General features: G+C 36.4%; 1 protein-coding gene across 13 annotated transcripts in view; it reads right to left on the bottom strand.

The window, feature by feature from the left end:
• PLAGL1 (PLAG1 like zinc finger 1) overlaps positions 1 to 18,733 on the bottom strand; it is a 66,316-nt gene that overhangs the window by 29,200 nt on the left and 18,383 nt on the right. For all 13 annotated transcript variants that reach the window (XM_033101251.1, XM_033101260.1, XM_033101186.1 and 10 more), the window contains exons 3-4: positions 14,734 to 14,773; positions 987 to 1,060 (exon numbers count right to left, since the gene is read on the bottom strand). The gene's annotated coding sequence lies outside the window, so the exon portion shown is untranslated. The remainder of the gene's footprint in view (positions 1 to 986; positions 1,061 to 14,733; positions 14,774 to 18,733) is intronic.

An 18,733-nucleotide genomic window follows, 5' to 3' on the forward strand; every position in this document is an offset into this window, starting at 1 on the left:
ATAAGATGAAATGTAAGAAAGCTTCCAAAGAACACTGAAATTAAAAAAAAAAATATATGGCATATTACAGTCAAGGACATTTTGTAAAAAAATGTGTGGAGAGAGGCCAAGCATTATGGTTAAGCAACACTGTTAGCACTAAAGCTGCAAAATGCGGGGAGGCTTGCTTTAGGGTGAAGAAGGCAATGGGCTTCAACAGAGACCTAATGCATGTTCTGGGGAAAAACAACCAAAATGCTGAATATGAAATTTAAGGCTGGAATTACTATTTTGAAATAGGCGTTTAGAACAAATCGTAATCTCCAGATGTATGGTGGAGAACGATAAGAATAAAAATTTCTGATAAGTACTGTGGATCCTGCCAACCATGAGTTCCCTCAAATAAACACTAGATTTAGGGGCACTTATTTCATAATACTTATTTCGTAATTTTAGGAAATTTGGACAGAACATATGCAAATTGAGAATCACCTCATGTTATGATTTTAGGAGCATAATTTAGAGACTTAGAATCATATTAAATGTGATTCTCAATGGAGGGTAAGTGCTCCAATTTTTTCCTGGTATGTATTTGTTTGTTTTTAAGATAAAACAATTTTCAAACATCTTTTTTAAATGTAAAGGAGGGGGATAACAAAGTTTCTAGTAAATCATGATAAGTAAGTCAATTGTACAAAACCCCTTCCTTCTAAATTAACGTGAATATCAAAGACAGTTCTTAGCATGTTCTCTTGATTTTTCTAAAGAGTGAAAAATGGGTTTTCATATCCCCCAACCCTATTTTTCCCTGAAGGCCTGAAGTTCCTCAAATGCAAATTCTCTGAGAGCAAGTGTTTTCTGGAATGCCACACTCTCTGCGGGGAAAGAGGCAGAAGGCTGTGGTGTTCACTCTGTAAGGCAGACAGAGGCGAACACAGACTCACCACTGACATGGGAGAGCAGACTGGGCAGAAGTCAGACAGACGGTCTAGCGGAGACATACTTACCTTTCTCAGTTGGAGGTACAGAGGAGTTTTAGATGTGACATGAAACAGAGGCCACATCAGACGTGAGAGCAATCCTAGAGAGGAAAAAAATCAAAACGTTAAAAAACAGCCATTGAGAAAAACCACATTGGTACCGTGTAAGTAGACATTTATACACAGAATATGAGTTCAGGAAAGCCAGGATCAAAAGTTACTCTCCGTCAACATGCCATAGTGGCATATTCCAACATTCCAAAGGCACACCTTTAAGTTCTTAAAGGATTTTCAGTTTTAGAGAGGGCGGACAGCGATGTCATTAAGAGCAGCAGGGGCGATGGTGCCAGAATGCCTTGATTCTAACCCAGGAGCCACCTGGAGCCACTTAGAAACCTCATGCAATTTGTTTAATCTCTCTCTGCCTCAGCTTCCTCGCCTGTAAAATGGAGATAGTAAACGTACCCACGGCACAAGAGCCTTTTGAGAATTAAATGAGCTAATGTGAGGGACGTACTTAACATGGTGCCTGGTAAGCAAGGAGCACGCGTATATTTGCAATTATTGTCCAGAGACCCCAATTCAAGTGAAAATGCCTCACAGCCTCAGGCAGAAATCAGATGATGGACCTTTTTTAAAAAAATGTCACTAAGAACATTACCTCTTGGGAAAAGGAAACAAGTGCCTGAGCAGGGCTGAGGGTGAAGTGGGAATGAGGGGAGGAGGCTTCGAAGGAGCCAGGAAAGGCCACTAAAAGGCCCCAAAGCAGACCAAGAAAAACAAACAAAAAAGCCCCAAAAGCAAGAACACCTTTGCTTAACTCCATTTCCAACACCCCCCCCCCCAAAAAAAAAAAACAAGGCTACCACTAAAAGGAGAAGCCTAGAGGGCAGAACTTACTGACAGGAAGCACACCCAATAAAGGTAATGTTCAATGAGTCTATATTTCAGAATAGTGTTTCTTGCAATTCAGTCTAATCTGTAAGGAGGATGTCCCCCTTTCAGTGACTAGATAAGCCTCCCCTCGGGGTTGCTTTATGTGCTCAGTCTGGATGGACGGGAAGCCTTCAAAGGAGGGAAGTATCTGGTATCTTTCTACTGGGTAGTTTGTTTATGGAAAAAAACATGCACATAAATACAGAGACCTAATATATGTTGATCCCTAAATCTATTTATTTTGAGGGCTTGACTCTTAAATTCTTCGTGGCTATTACAGCAGTCTTATCAGTCCTGAGAAAAAGTCTCTTTGATGGAAGACCATGTAGTTGAAATTATCTGATTCTGTAAACATAGCAAGAACACAGTTTTTAACTGCAGTCACTTCCTTGGCTTGTGTGTAATTCTTTCTATCAATGCAGACAAAGATATGCCTCACCTCTAAGAGCTGAAACATCAAATGGAAAAGTGTGGTTTGATTTCTTTTCCTTCCACCCTCTGCCCCTCCCGACTTTGGTATGATGTCACATGAAATTACTTCCAGAAAACTGGAAGGACTGAGCAGCCAAGTTATAAAACCTAAGTGCTATGCTTATTGCTTTCTTATCTACAACTTAATACTGATGGCGGTGAGAGTCTATCAATGATCAAGGCCATAGTAATTTTCCTGTTTTGTGAGGAACCTGAAATCTCCGGAGAATCACAACCTGCTGAATCCCGTTTGTATGAGCCATGCAAACCCCTATTCCCCCACTAGACTGCTACCGCAACTCGCAGATTTGTAAACCTGTATTTTAAATTTCATCCCTATCTTTAATCAAAACAGAAACCAAACAGATTTCTTTAAAACTAATCTTGTGGTAAAAATAACATGGAGAGTAAAATATTAGCAAGTTCCTGTACTTGTGTGCTTACTTACCTTCCCCCCTCCACATTTTCTAAAATTTTCCATTATAATTTTAAGATGTTATTTTCCCAAAGAATGTTGACAACTATTTCCCACTTAAAGTTCTGGTTTAAAAAGAAATAGGTTTTAACTTGAGAATAGCTCAGTAATTGGGCTTGGCCTGGGGTCCTGAGAAATCACGGTAGATGGTGCTTTAGAATCAGAATCGCCCTTCTACTTTTCACTGAGAAGTGAAGGTGTTTGTTTGCTTCCTTTAAAAAGGGGTTCAGCACACACAGAGGTGTTAAATCTGGTTAAAGAAATTGTCAAAAGATGTTTTCTTTTGCGTTATTTAATATTACATTATAGAATGAAATCAAGTGAAAGGGGAGCTTTATCCATCTCAATCACTAAATCTGGTTAAGTGAAAGTCTACAAAACTCTAAATTAAAAGCTTTTTCATCTTCTTACTGAAAATATCTAAAGACTGTGTTAAGATTTATTTTTAGGAAGGAACATTAGAGAGGAGACCTTGGCTTTGAAAAGGACAATGCCATGCACTTTTTATGCCTCCCGATCAGAGGCTGATGGACTGCCCTGCAAACTTGCCAAATCAAAAAAACAAAAAGAAAACAAAAAACAACAACAAAAAAACCTGTTTAATAATTCTCCATAAAGGAAAGATTGTTTTTTTTTTTTTTTTAAAGCTATGGTACCAATCAGGTAACAATAGATCAATCAGGTTTTCCTAAAATGGGGTATTTGCAGTTGAAGCCTGGATAAGTAATTACATTCACAGTAATGTACAGAGAGCCATCAATCCCCATTCATTCAGCACCCATTCACTGAGCCAAGAGCTTTTTTGGGCTTGGACATATAAAAATGAATACGACACAGCTGCTTTACTTCCAACTAAAAGAATACACCTAAACAAAGATCTTCGGGGCAATGTGTTAAGTGGTGTAATAGAGGTGTGCACAAAGGGCTGGAGGCCGAAGGAAGAAGCCATAAATTCTTTCTGGGAAATCAAGCAAGTGAGGGGAGATGGAAAAGAAAGTATGGTGATGTTTCCTTATGATAAACTCAAGACTTTTTCCTTACTCTGTTCTCAAAAGTAAGGCAATAATTTTAGGATTTATGAACTGTTCTAATTGCAAATGCTCTATTGGTCTGTTAGCCATTTTCATTTATGTCTGATACAGACTTTCAGTTAAAATATCCCAAGAAGGTAAGTTTATAAAAATAAATGTATTATCGTAATCATCCCATGCAACACACACGATCCAGAACGACATTAATAACTAGCATTCGTGAAAGATACAAACTTCAAAGACGTTTTGAAACATAGGTGAATGAAAGACACAACTCTAGAAACTTAGTGTTATTATATTAATAATGTTCATTTTAAACATCACTTTTTTTCTTAAGGCAAAAATAAAAGAATCACCTGATTATATCATGGTTAATATGTCTTTCTCTACTTCTGTGTTTAAAAAAAGAAGGAGGGTGTTGAATCAACTTCTACTTAACATCATTTATTATGCATACCATATTCCTACTTATAACATAGTTGTGACAGAACCTCCATTGTTCATTACACACTAGCCCCAAACTTGAGTAATTCTAATGTAAGCATGAGAAACCACCGTCTCCTTTGGGGTGAATTTCCAAATTCCTCTGTGTTAAATTGAGGTCTAATTTTCCTTGTGCCTGGTTTTCACAAGAAGGTCCATTCCTCCCCATGTGCTCCTTTTCAGCTGTCAATAAACAGAGGCAGTGAATTCCCCAACGGCTTCACAAAGCTAGTTAGGCAGAGCCATTCATTCCTTCAGGAAAACAGGGCATTGATTTCAGCGAGTTCCCAGGGAGCAGCTGCAACAAAGAGATCAAAGGCCCACCTCTCTTTCCCTCCATTGCTTTCATTAGGCCAGGCCCAGACAAACAGCGACAGGTTTCCTTGAGACAAGGAGAGGGCCCGGAGACCACCTCATGGTTCAATTCAAATTCATCCGTTTCCTACATTCCAGTGACAGTCCAGAATGCTAACCATGACAAACCAGCACAATCGCCCGGCATAATATACTGCGCGCTAGTTCATCCAAGGTCAGAGGGAGAAAACAAGCACCGAGGGAAGTCCCCGCTTCTCGGGCCTGCTGAGCCTCAATGGCCCCCTGACATTCCATAAATAAACTTCGCTTGCTCACTCTCCCTTTCTTTTTCCATCCTGCAATCCCACAAGTGATGGTCTCACTTAATCTGCAATTTCTTTTTTGTCACCGTACCCCAACTACGGGGACACTTTATTCTCAGTCTAACAGTTGTACTGATGAGAGGAGTGTGGCTATAGGTGCAGTCCTTATTGGCTCCCACCCAGTGAACTTAGAGGTGTGATGAATTTAGAGCTGTGATTCCTAGGGCTACCCTCAGGGCTGATCTCCAGGGAAGGCCGCTAGACCTAAAGAAAGAGTCCGTGTGCGTAAATTCTGTTTGCAAAACAAAACCGTGACCAGAGATAGAACAGTTAGCTTTTTGATTTGAGCTACGTAATCACCCAAATTGGTAATCCAAGCTCCTAAATGACAGTCTGTGTGTGAATGAGCTGTGTGTGTGTTTGTGGGAGTGAGGAGGGGCTAGGAAAGAAAATGGATTACCCTGATTGGTTATGTACACCGAACAGATGTAATTAAAAGATTTCCAAGGTCTCCACTGAATTCTGAACTGCTTCTTTGACACAACCTCCTTGAAAACCTGTAACAAAATGTGTTCATTTTATCGTGCTCCATTCCATTTCTGTTTCTAATCCTGAGTCAACATGGAAATAGATGGGTTAAGTTTCAAAATTCCTAAACCAAAAAGAAAATAAACAATATTGGAATGAAAGGTATGGAGAACTCATTCCTTGACACAGAATATAACCTCCCCACGTGCCCATCTTTTGAGCTTCAGGACTGACCTGGGAGCTCCAGTCACCATTTGACAGCCAAAGACACCATTTTGTATAGCGTGCTGACCAGCCCTCAAGGATAAGACTTACACCTACTCTCAGGTTGGGACAGAAATGAACTTGAAAATACAGAACTCTAAGCTGCATAGAAAATGTAGCTTCTTAGTAGGTGCAGTGGGACAGTTATAGTAGGAACCTTAAAGCTGATTCTGGCACTGGTCCATTTTGGGCCTCTCTGTCTTCCTACTCTTCCAAAATGGAGACAGAACCAGCAACCAGCTGACATACAGTTTACTAATTTCTGGTTTTGAATGAGGAAAATAGGCTCGAGAGGTAAAAAACTGATTGGCCAAAGTCACAGAATAAGTAGCACAGTAAACTTTAAGTATTTTGTCTAAATCGCACGCTGTGTCCATTGTACAGAGCTACCATGTATGCATATAATTATTCACTGAGGTTTTCTCACCACAGTTATATTAAATAAGTAATCAAAATCTATTTCTAAACTCAATGCATTGCAGCACTCATTCCAAGAGGTAGTGTATGGACTCTGGTGTCAGATCCATATTTAAAATTTAGTGTCACATTTTAGTAGTTTTGTAAATCACGCAATTAACTATTATCAGAACCTCAGTTTCCTCATCTATAAAATAAGAATAATAATAATACCTTTTCTCATAGGGTTTGTGAAGGATAAAATTAGATAACCTGTATAAAGCCCACTTAAGGCTACTTCTAATTCTACAGTTCTCTGATGTTAAAAATACTGCTCATTCTTGTATTGCATTATATACTATATAATACATCATTTTAAATGTGTGTGTAAATCTATAGCCTCTTAACATGCAAAATATTTTTTTTTCCTTCAATACCATCTATCTCAGAAATTAATAGTTGGAAAGAAACCTTAAGAATATCTGGGGGAACATGTCTTGCTAAAGAAACTCAGCCTGTAGCTGGGGAAGTCTGATGGTTATTTCTTTCCTATGAAGAGCTAACAGTTACCCTTTTATAATCACCCCTAACGGTTTTTCCAATAACATGAAACCAACATGTTTTTTAACAAAAGCATTCAGATATTTGAAGACGATTTTAGCAATTCCTTATATTGAGCTATTAACTTGAGACTGTTCTTTTATAGGCACATAGTGCTATAAATTTCCCTCTAAGCACTGCTATAGTTGCATTCTAGTTATCTGGAAATAAGTTTTCATTTTCATTCAGTTCAAAATACTTTCTAATTTCCCTTTTCATTTATTTTTTGTCACATGGGTTATTTGGTAAAATTCACCAGAACAACCATTTGGGCCTGGTGTTTCCTTTCTTAAACGTTTTGCTGGTGGTGTTTTGTTTTACCATTAATTTGATTTCTTTAATTGATACAGGACTGTTCAGGTAATCTATTTCTCAAATGAGTTTTGGTATTTTGTATATATCTCTCTAGGAATTAGCTCATCTCATCAATGTTATCAAATTTGTGGGCAGGGGTTGTTAGTGGTATTCCCTAATTATCCCTGTAATATCCGGTAGTCTTGGCCCCTCTTTTATTCCTGGTATCCGTATTTCATGTCTTCTCTCTTTGTTGATTAGTCTGGCTAGAGGTTTATTATTTTATTGATCTTTTCAAAGAACCAGCTTTTCGTTTTGCTGATTTTCTCTACTGTTTTCCTATTTTCAATTTTGTTGACTTCTCTAATTTTTGTTATTTACTTTCTTCTGCTAGCTTTAGGTTTAATTTCCTCTTCTATTTCTAGTTTCATAAGGTGGATACATTAGGTTAATGATTTTAGATTTTCTTTCCTAATACATAAATTTAATGCTACAATTTTCCCTCTAAGCACTGTTTTAGCTGCATCCCATTCATTTTCATAAACTGTATTTTTATTTTGTTTAACATTTTAATTTTTTCATGAAACTTCTTTGACCCATGGGTTGTTTAATTTCCAAAGATGAGAAATTTCCAGCTTTCTTTTTGTTATTGATTTCCAGCTTAGTTCTGTTGTAGTCTGACAATATATTTTGTATGATTTCTATCCTTTTAAATTTAAGGTGATTTGCATGGCCTAGAATGTGCCCTGGGTTAGTTGAAAGTGTGCTGTTCGGTCATAAGCTATTTTCCCAGATACCTTTCTGTTCTAACTTAATTCCATTATGGTTAGGGAACATTCTTTATATGATTTAAATCCTTTTAAATTAATTGACTTGTTTTCTTATCCAGAATATCGTCTATTTTGATAAATATTCTGGATGCACTTGAAAAGAATGTGTATTCTGCTGTTGTTGGGTACAATATTCTATAAATGTCAATTAGGTCCAGTTGGTTGGTAGTGCTGGTCAAGTCTTCTGTTTCCTTAGTGATATTCTATTTACTTGATCTATCATCTATTGAGAGAAGGGTGTTGGAATCTCACTATAATAGTGAATTTGTCTATTTCTCCTTGTGTGTAGTGAAACTCTATTATTAGGTGCATGAACATTTAAGATTATGTCCTCTAGATGACTTTACTGCTTTATCACTATATAAGAACCTTCTTTATTCCTGGCAATATTCTTTGCTCTAATTTCTACTTTTACTTTGTCTGTTATTAATATAGCCATTCCAGTCTTTTCCCCCCTAAATTAGTGCTAAAATATATATTGTTTTCCATCTTTTAGCTTACCACCTATTTGTGTCTTTATATATGTGAAGGGCATTTTTTGCAGGCATCATAGTTAATTCTTGTTTTTTCAAAAAAGTCTGACATTTATCTTTTAACTAGAGTATTTAGACCATTTATACTTAATGTGATATTGACAGAGTTAGGCTGAAATGTAGCATCTTGCTATTTGTTTTGTATTTGTCCCATCTGTTCTCTGTTCCCTCTTTCCTTTTCTTTTCCTGCCTTCTTTTGGACTGTTTTCTGATTTAATTTTACCTCTTTTGGCTTATAACTCTGTGCTTTGATATTTGAGCAGATTTAGTGTTTATAATCATATCCTTAATACAAAGTACCTTCAAGCACTATTATACCTCTTAACATATAGTATAAAAACTTAATGATTTTATATTTCAATTTTTCCCCTCCTGACCTTGCTGCAATTATTGTTGTACATTTCACATGTTATAAACCCCAACTCCATTGTTACTATTTTTGTTAAACAACCAATTATCTTCCTTAAAAGACTTAAATTTAAAAAATCTTGTACATTTACCTAGATGGCTACCATTTCTGGTGCTCTTTATCTCCACCTGGTATTATCCTTCTTCCTAACATTTTCAGTAGTGTAGGTCTAATGTATTCTTTCAACTTTTGTATGCTTCGAAAAAGTCTGTATTTCACTATCTTTTTTGAAGTGTTTTTATTAGGTATAGATTTCTAGGTTGACAGTTTTTCTTTTATTACTTTAAAGATGATGCTCCATTATCTTCTGGATTGTACTGCTTTTGATGAACAGTCTAATGTCATTCTTTGTTTCTCCAAATGTATGATGTCTTTGTTTTCTGCTTTCAAATCTTCCATTTATTATTGGTTTTAAACTATTTGATTATGGTGTACCTTGATGTGATTTTTCCTTTTTTTTTTTTTTTTTTTTTGTACTTGCAAGATATTCGTTGAGCTTCTGAGGTATGTGGGCTTATTGTTTTCATCAAATATAGCAAACTTTCAAGCATTATTTCTTTAAATGTTTTTTCTGTTCCTTCCTTCCTTTGAAGACTCCAATTACACATATATTTGCGTGACAGAAGTTGTCCCACAACTCACTGATGAGCTATTCTGTTTACTCAGTTTGTGTGTGTGTGTGTTTTATTTTGTATAATGTCTATTGGAGTGTTTTCAAGTTCAGGAAAACTTGCTTCCTGCAACTACTCATAGACTACTATTAATCCTATCCAGTGTTTTTCATCTCAGATGTTTGTGTTGTCTCTAGACGATCAATTTGGATCTTTTTATAGCTTTATGTCTGTTCTTAACAAACATTATGCTATCTTCTACATGGAACACAGTAACAATAATTGTTTTAATATCTTTGTTTAGTAAATGTTTATTAAAATCTTATTAATTCATTTAAATGAAATCTATTAAATTTCTTCATTAATATCTTTATTAAATCTATGTCATTTCTGAGTCTATTTCTATTGATTGATTTTTCTCTTCACTATTAAATCTTCCTGCTTCTTTGCATATCTGGCAAATTTTGATTGAATACTAAGGCACTGTGTACTTTACCTTGTTAGGAGCTGGATATTTTGTATTTCTTTAAATATTTCTGAGTTTTGTTCTGGGAGTTAAGCTACTAGAAACAATTTGATCTTTAAACCTGCAAACTATACCCCACAGGTTAAATCTGGCCCACAGCCTATTTCTATAAATAAAGGTTTATTTGAATACAGGCATTCCATTCATTTACATATTGTCTATGGCTGCTTTAACATTACAACAACAGAGCTTCGTAGTTACAAGAGAGATCATATGGCCTACAAATCCTAAAATATTTTCCATTTGGCCCTTTACAAAAAAGTTTTATGATCCCTCTTTAATGGCTTACTTTAAAGATGTTTTTAGGAAGGATCAAAGTAACCTTTACTCTAGGAGTAATTTTGCCTCACTACTGAGGCAATACCCTTCTGATACTCCATCTAGTGTCACTTGTATTAGAAGGTTTTTCTACTCTGAATGGTGGGGTTAACACACTTCCCAGCCATATGAGCTAACTTTCCCTTTCCAGTGGTTCTTTTCGCAGCCTTGGGTAGTTCTCTTACATGCATGCACTAATCAGCACTTGCTGAAGACTCCAGGGGAACTCTCTGAAGATCTCGAGTGTTCTCTTTGTGCAACTCTCTCTTCTCTGGTACCCTGTTTTGCAAATTCTAGCTGACTCAGCCTCCCAGAACTACTAATTCTTCACCTCAATTCGAGGTGATCACTGGGCTGTGTTTGGTTCCCCTTCTTACACAAGGGCACATCATTTGTTTCCCTTCTCTCGCGGTTCAGCTCTTATGCTGCTTGTTGCCCAATGTCTGAAAGCCTTTGTTTCATACATTTTATGGAGAGCTTCTTCCCTGTCTCTCTGTCTTCCTCTCTCTCCCCCTCCCTCCCTCCCTTTCTTCTTTTTTTAAATTTTTGACTGTTCAAGGCAGGAGAATAAGTCCAGTTCTTGCTACTACATCATGGCTGGAAGTCACGGTGGAAGTCTCCTCAGTACCAAATTTCATGTCCTTATATTTGCTTTATATTTAGAAGTAAGTACTGACACATCTACATTATCTCACTTCATTTTATCCACTTTGCTAAGATGTAGAGATGACCTAAAAGCTCAAAAAATGAAAAAGTGACTTGCTGGGTCACATTACAGAGCAGCCCAGGTCTCCTAGTCGTGTTCTCTTCCATACATATACATATATATTTAATTTTACTATATATGATATACATAATAAAAGATTGTCTTCTCTACAAAGTACATTGTAAAATTATTTATTACTAGTATCTCAAGCTTGTAATACAAAGCAATATAGAATTAGTTAAAAGGTTAATAGTTACTGAATGTTGCTAATGGCAAGGTCTATCATCTCAATTAATTCTCATAAATCTCACAGCTATTATTATTTCAATTCCATAAATGACAAACTGTGGCTAAGAAAGGTTCATTAACTTGCTCATAGTCATGTACTTACTGGCATTACAGCCAGAATTCAAGCTAGGTTGTGCTTGGTTCTAAAACTTGTGCTCTCCACCATGCGTCTGCTCCCTGATTTATAGCTCTTAGAGAGTTTCTGGAACTAAATTCTGAAAGAACATTCTAAGTCCTCTATAACAAAATGATATTAGGAACCATTTACTAAAAGTATCAAGATCTATTCATTTTTTTACCAAGAACTTGTAATCAAACAAGCAATGAAAAAGAAAATGAAGTATATTCTTGGAAGAAATTTCAAGCCTAGTTTTTCTCCCAGCAATACTTAGAAATATATAGGTGGTTGAGATTTCAGTTGCTTTTTAATAATGCAAACTAATTACGTAATCTAATTAAAGTTCTTAAATCAAGCATTCAAATGTCCTTACTGAGTTATCTGGGAAAGCCTACAACTGACAAAATTCAGCTGAGCTTGAGCTCTAGCACTTGATTTTTCTTAAATGTGTTAATGTTGAAAAAACTTACATTCTGCTTCCTTAAGATCTTATTATTTATTTTCTGGTAACAATGTTATACACATTTACTGTAGAAAAATTTGAAAATATGCATTTCTTCTTTGAATTATTCTTGGTATGTTAATTTATAGCCATAAGAAATGACTCTATTATCTTAAGCTTCCAATTATTGCCACTGAATGTGTATGTATCATTTATCTGAGTACTTCATGGAATTGCATTAATTCTAAGAGTTCTATAATTGATTTTCAGGATTGTATCATCATATTACCTATAAAATTTTAGTACTAACACCTTTTTTTTTAATAACTCTACTTGTTACTTTTCTGTCTCACTGCACTGGCTAGAACTTATACAACCATGTTAGCAGACATCATGTCACTACTCCTGATTTTGATGTAAATGTTTGTGGGTTTCGCTATTAATGAGAAATGTGTTAATATTGAAAACAAATATTTGGTACCACTATAATATAGTATTCCTAAGATATTACCAGAAATGGGTGCTCAATGTTATTAAATGCTCCATGAGACTCTGAGTTCAAACTTTAAAAAAATTATTGATATCATGTAGTTTATATATAAAATTCCCAAATACTGAATAATCTTTGTACTCTTGGGGGTAAGTCCTACTGGTCACAGTAGACAGTTCTTTTAAAAATCTTATTTGCAGATTTTTATATTTATTCTCATAACTAACAATAAATATTTAAAAATGTTTGAGCTGGGCCGGCCCGGTGGCTCAGGCGGTTAGAGCTCCATGCTCCTAACTCCGAAGGCTGCCGGTTCGATTCCCACATAGGCCAGTGGGCTCTCAACCACAAGGTTGCCGGTTCGACTCCCGCAAGGGATGGTGGGCTGCACCCCCTGCAACTAGTAACGGCAACCGTACCTGGAGCTGAGCTGCGCCCTCCACAACTAAGACTGAAAGGACAACAACTTGAAGCTGAATGGCACCCTCCACAACTAAGACTGAAAGGACAACAACTTGACTTGGAAAAAAGGCCTGGAAATACACACTGTTCCCCAATAAAGTCCTGTTCCCCTTCCCCAATAAAATCTTAAAAAAAAAAAAAAAAAAGAAAAGTTTGAGCTAGCTATTAGGTTTTAATGAAGGTTGTATAAGCCTCTTAACTATATCTACTTTATCTTTCTGAGCTATGAAAATTATATAGCATGGAAGCAATTATTGCATAACTGTTAGGAAGACTGTATCAGTCAAACAGAAAAGCAAACTGGATTAAACTAACCTTCCTTATTGTCTCACACACCAAAAGTTTATCTATGTAGAACTTTATATAGCATTTTGTTAAAATTTTCTGATTGTCCTCTGTATCTGCTCTACTATTCTTTTTGTATTAATTATTGTCACAACGCATTAATAACTTGGTATGTTAACTATTCTGAGATTAGAATTCTAATAGTGATAGTCTTATTCTTTATATTATTATAGTGTATGCCTGTATAATGCAGTATTTCCTAATGTCATTATAGTGTATGGCTGTATTTATCTTTTGTCTAATGGTCTGCTGACAGCTAAGAGGATCCACAAGAAGATATGAATTATTTCCCTACTGCCACCTCCAGTCAGAAAAATCAGAGTCCGGGGGGGAAAAAGTCCAGTTGGCCTGGCTTGGACCACATGCCCATCCAGGACAAGGATACCAGAAGGCAGAAGGACAGGACACAAAGACTGCCTCAGCTTGAGTCACTTACCCATCTCTGTGGCCAGGATGCAGCAAGAAGAGAAGGACATGTTAGGCAAAGTCAGTAAGTATCCCTTTCCCCATCCCACATTCCCATATTTGTGAACAAAACACACAAAATTTTGTACCCTCATGGAGCTCATCTTCCAATGAAGGGGAGACAAACAAGGAAAACATATTATCAGATGGTGACTAAAAAAATAATAAAGAGACAGGAAGTGCTGGGAGGATAAGGCAGGGATAAACAGTGGCAATTTGAAATAGGCTAATCAGGGAAGGCTGGTTGAGGAGATGACAATTTAATGAAGATCTGAAGGAGGCAAAGAGGCAAGTCACATGGCTATCTGTGGAAACAGTAACTGCAAAACGCCAGTGTAGGAACAGGAGTATTGGTATGGCTAAAGCAGTGAGTGGGGGAGCCATAAAAGGCTGGGTCAGTGGTAACGGGGGCCTATACTATGTAGAAGCTGTAAGCCTCTGTAAAGAAAGGCTGCAGTTACTGGAGCAGAGCAACACGATCTCACTACTGCAAAAGTTTGGATTTCACTGAACTAAAAAAAAAACAAAAAACCTACCCATTATTAAAACAGGAGTTCTAAATTTTTTCCAATATAGTACAAAGAAAAAGTTATGGAACAGAAATATAACTACTCTGAATGTTCAAATGGGAATAAAGCTAAATTCTCCCAATCTGGAATCCATCTCTCATTTCATCTAATTGCCAGATTTTCACAGGTAAATGAAACAGAACTCGTTTCACCTCACTAGTCAAACCACTCACACCAGTGGCTTTCTCCCAGGGTAATGTGTCCCTCTTACCATCTGTCACAAAGATGTCTGAGTGAAGACTCTGATGTCCACCAGGATGTGTGTATATACAACATCAGCTCCCCAGATAGCACTTTGCTCCCACTAATCATAAACCTGATAGGAAGTCCCTCTAAAGAAACAGATGGCCCTAGCCGAAGATGTGTAATTCAAAGTTCCTCAAAATAACTATTTATCACCTAATGGTATCAGAAAACGTAAAACAGACTTATAAATCTTATAAGCACCAAATAATAAAAATGTTTTGCTTCAATTTTTGCTCCAGGTTCTCTGGAAAAGTACTCTCATATAATCAGAAAATGCAAAATGTCAAGGGGAAAGATAAAAAAATTAAAACATCAACTTACAAAAGCCAATGATGACTGTTATCAATCAGGCAGGAACAACCTAAAAATAAAATACAAAATAAAAATTATTTATTAGCGTGATATAATAGTTTCATATGCATTTTAAAATTGAATTTCATTAAGATAACTGCAGATTCACATGTGGTTTACTCAGTTTCCCCAATGGGAACATTCACAAAACCAAAGTAAAATTAGCACAACCATTATATTTATAGTAATACAACCCACTGGTCTTTTGAGATTTCCCCCGTCTCGTGAAACTTGTTTGTGTGTATGCATATTTAGTTCAATCGAACTTTACCACCCGTAAGCTCACATACCTAATACCACAGTCAAGAGAGTGAACTTCATATTGACCTTTTATAAACACACCCACCTCCTTCCCGACAACCCTCTTCTGTCCCTAAACCTTGCGCATCTATTTTTAACATTAAAATAACATCCATTTGTGAACAATAAGTATAGTCCATAAGAGACGACTCCCTGGTTGTATGTCAAATCATGAATAAAGAGTTCTATTTTTCTACACTAAAGAGTTTAGTTTAAGGAACAAATTCTCTGTAGTTTTTTCTCATTGTTACCATCACATATACTATTTACTTCAAAAATCAAAAGGTGAAAAATAAGCTGAAAGTATCGTCTAAACTCACAGATTCCATATTTTCAATATGTATTTTTAAAGTATTTTTTAAGTGCAGTTTTACATTCACAGCAGAATTGAGGGGAAGATGTTTTAATTTCAAATCCCACTTGCTCACTGCTGCTATATAGGAAAGTAATTGACTTTTGCATATTAACCTTGTATACTGCAAACTTGTTATAACTGCTTATTAGTTACATGAGTTTTTTGGTCAATTCTTTCAGATTTTCTAAATAGATCATGTCATCCGTGAAGAAAGACAGTTTTATATCTACTTTGTTAATATGTATACTTTTTTTTTTTCATTTTCTTGTCTTACTGCATAAGCTAGGACTTCAAGTATGATGTTGAAAAGGAGGGATGAGAGGGGATATCCTTGCTTTATTTCTGATCTGGGGAGATCTTGTACTTTCTAACTATTAAGTATGATGTTAGTTGTAGGGGTTTTTTTTGTAAATATTTTTTATCAAGTTGTGGAAGTTCCCTTCTATTCCTAAAAACCTGAGCCTTTTTTTTAAACCATGAATGGATGTTGGATTTTGTCAAATGCTCTTTTTGCATCTACTAACATGATTATGCAATTTTTCTTCTTTAGCCTGATGTGATAGATTACATTAATTGATTTTTCAAATATTGAACCAGCCTTGCACACTTGGGCTAAATCCCATTAGATAGTAGAGTATAATTCCTTTTATACATTGTTGGATGTGATTGCTAATATCTTGTGAGGACTTTTGAATCCACGAGAGATAGTGATCTGTAGTTTTCTTTCCTTGTAATGTCTTCGCCTGGTTTTGGTATTAGGGTAATGTTGGCCTCATAGAATGAATTAGGAAATATTCCCTCTGCTTTTATCCTCTGAAAGTGAATGTAGAGAATTGGCACGATTTCTTCCTTAAATGTTTGGCAGAATTCACCATTAAACTCACTGGGCCTGGTGCTTTCTGTTTTGGAAGGTAATTAGGTACTTATTTGATGTAATAGATAATGGCTTATTCAGATTGCCTATTCTTGTGTGTTTTGGCAGATTGTATCTTTTAGGGAGTTGATCCATTTCATCTAGGTTATCAAATTTGTGGGCACTGACTTGTTCATAGCATTCTTTTATTATCCTCTTAATGTCCAAGGCACCTGAAGTGATGTCCCCTCTTGCATTTCTTAGTAATTTGTATCCCCCCTCTTCTTTTCTTAGCCTCACTATAAGCTTGTCGATTTTATCAATCTTTTCAAAGAACCAGCTTTTGGTTTCACTGCTTTTCTCTACTGATTTCTTGTTTTTGATCATTGATTTCTGCTCCAATTCTTATTACTTTTTTCTTCTGCTTACTTTAGATTTAGTTTGCTTCTTTTTCTAGATTCCTAAGGTGGAAACTTAGATTACTGATTTTAGATCTTCCTTCTTTTCTAACACATGCATTCAATGTTATACATATTCCTTTAAGCACTGCTTTCTCTGCATCTGACACATTTTGATAAGCTATGTTTTCATTTTCTTTTAATTCAAAATATTTTAAAGTTTCTCATTTGATTTCTTCTTTGACCTATGTGTTACTTGTAAGTGTATTGTTTAATGTCCATGTATTTTGAGGTTTTCCAGTTGTCTTCCTATTATTGATTTCTAGTTTAATTCTATTGTGGTCTGAGAGCAGACTCTGTATGATTTATATTCTTTTAAATTTGTTGACGTGTGTTTTATGGCCCAGAATGTGGCCTATCTTGGTTAATGCTCCATGTGGGCTTCAGAAGAATGTATATTCTGCTGTTGTTGGATAAAACAGTCTATAGATATCAATTATATCTAGTTGATTGATGGGTATTATGTTCAGCCATGTCCTTACTGCTTTTCAGTCTGCTGGATCTCTCCATTTCTGATAAAGGGTTATTTTCAGTATCTTTCTGACAAGAAACCTCTGAGTGTTTAATTATGGTATAATCTACGTAATATGTATATTTTATATATGTGTGTGTATATACACACACACACAAATCTCATTTAATCCTCATAACAACCCTACGAAATACACACCATTATTATTCCTTTTCGGTCATGAGCAAACTCAGATACCAAGAGGTTTAGTAAGTTGCGCGAGGTCACACAACTAGCAAATGGCTGATCATGACACCTGGGTCCAGGTTCTTAGCATCTGGGCTATACTGTCCCTCAAAGAAATCTCTGATGAAATCAAGTCATTTTGTGTTCCACTGGTTTCTACAACAAACAATGAAAGTTTTCCAAGTAAGACTTGGTAAGTAATGGTGATCGCTCTGAAGCACTAATTCCCCTCTTACTCTACTGCTAAACACAGTCACCGTGGCGTATACTGTACAAGCAGGAAACTTACATGGCTCTTCAGTGGTTCTTCATTGAATTGAATTTTTCTCGTTTGTTTTGTTTGCATTACCTTAGCTCAAACATCTACATTCATGTTCACTGTTTTTCTTGTACCATTAAATTCTCAGAAAACAGACACGCACACATTTCTAAGAGATGCCTTTGCTGAGCACAATCACAGCCAACACAACGGCAGACTGGATCTATTTTAGATGTTCTGGTTTCCAGGAACCCGAATCCTGAGATGGGGAGGGAATCAAGACCTTCACTGAAAAGCAGGACCCAATACCAGGGTATATTTTGGTACTTTGCTTTAAATCTCATTTACCTGCCGGGAAAATAATATAGCTTATTAACCTACATTAAAGGGTTTTCAAATTCTAGAGGTTAAGATTTCAACACATGAATTTTAGGGGTACATAAACATTCAGTCCATTGCAATGACCTTATATAGAGATGAAGATAATACAGTCGTTTCTGAAAGACCTCACTTTCTACAAAATCTGACACCAAAAATAACAAGAACTCGGGGGGAAAGTCAGAGTAGACGACTCAAAAACCATACAATTTTGTAATCAGAGAACTAACCAAATAATAATGAGTACTTTGGAGATAACTTGGACAGTCCAGGGAGGCAGCTCAGTGTGACTGGAGAGTGTCTCAGGGGACATTTAAAATGCACAGAAACAATAGAGTGAAAAGGCTACTGTAGTAGAAATAGAGAAGGAGGGTTCAGAGATGGGGCCTCAGCCAGGGAGTGACTTCACTCTAACCCTGCAACTCGGACTCATCTGGGTTCTAGCGCCTGCCTAACAACCCCAGGACATTCCCCACTCCTGTTATTGTTCAGTTTCTCTATCTACCAATTGGCTTCCTCATTCCCAACACCCGTACATACATCCCTCTGCTAAGATCCTCACTTCATGCTTCACTGAGAAAACAAAAGCTATTGGATAGAGAATCTCATCTTTCCAACACTAACCTACTTCCGTTCCTAGCACCGAAGGTCAACCATACCTCTCCATTCA

Source organism: Rhinolophus ferrumequinum, chromosome 3 (genome assembly GCF_004115265.2).
Source record: "Rhinolophus ferrumequinum isolate MPI-CBG mRhiFer1 chromosome 3, mRhiFer1_v1.p, whole genome shotgun sequence".
In the NCBI taxonomy this organism is placed as follows: domain Eukaryota; kingdom Metazoa; phylum Chordata; class Mammalia; order Chiroptera; family Rhinolophidae; genus Rhinolophus; species Rhinolophus ferrumequinum.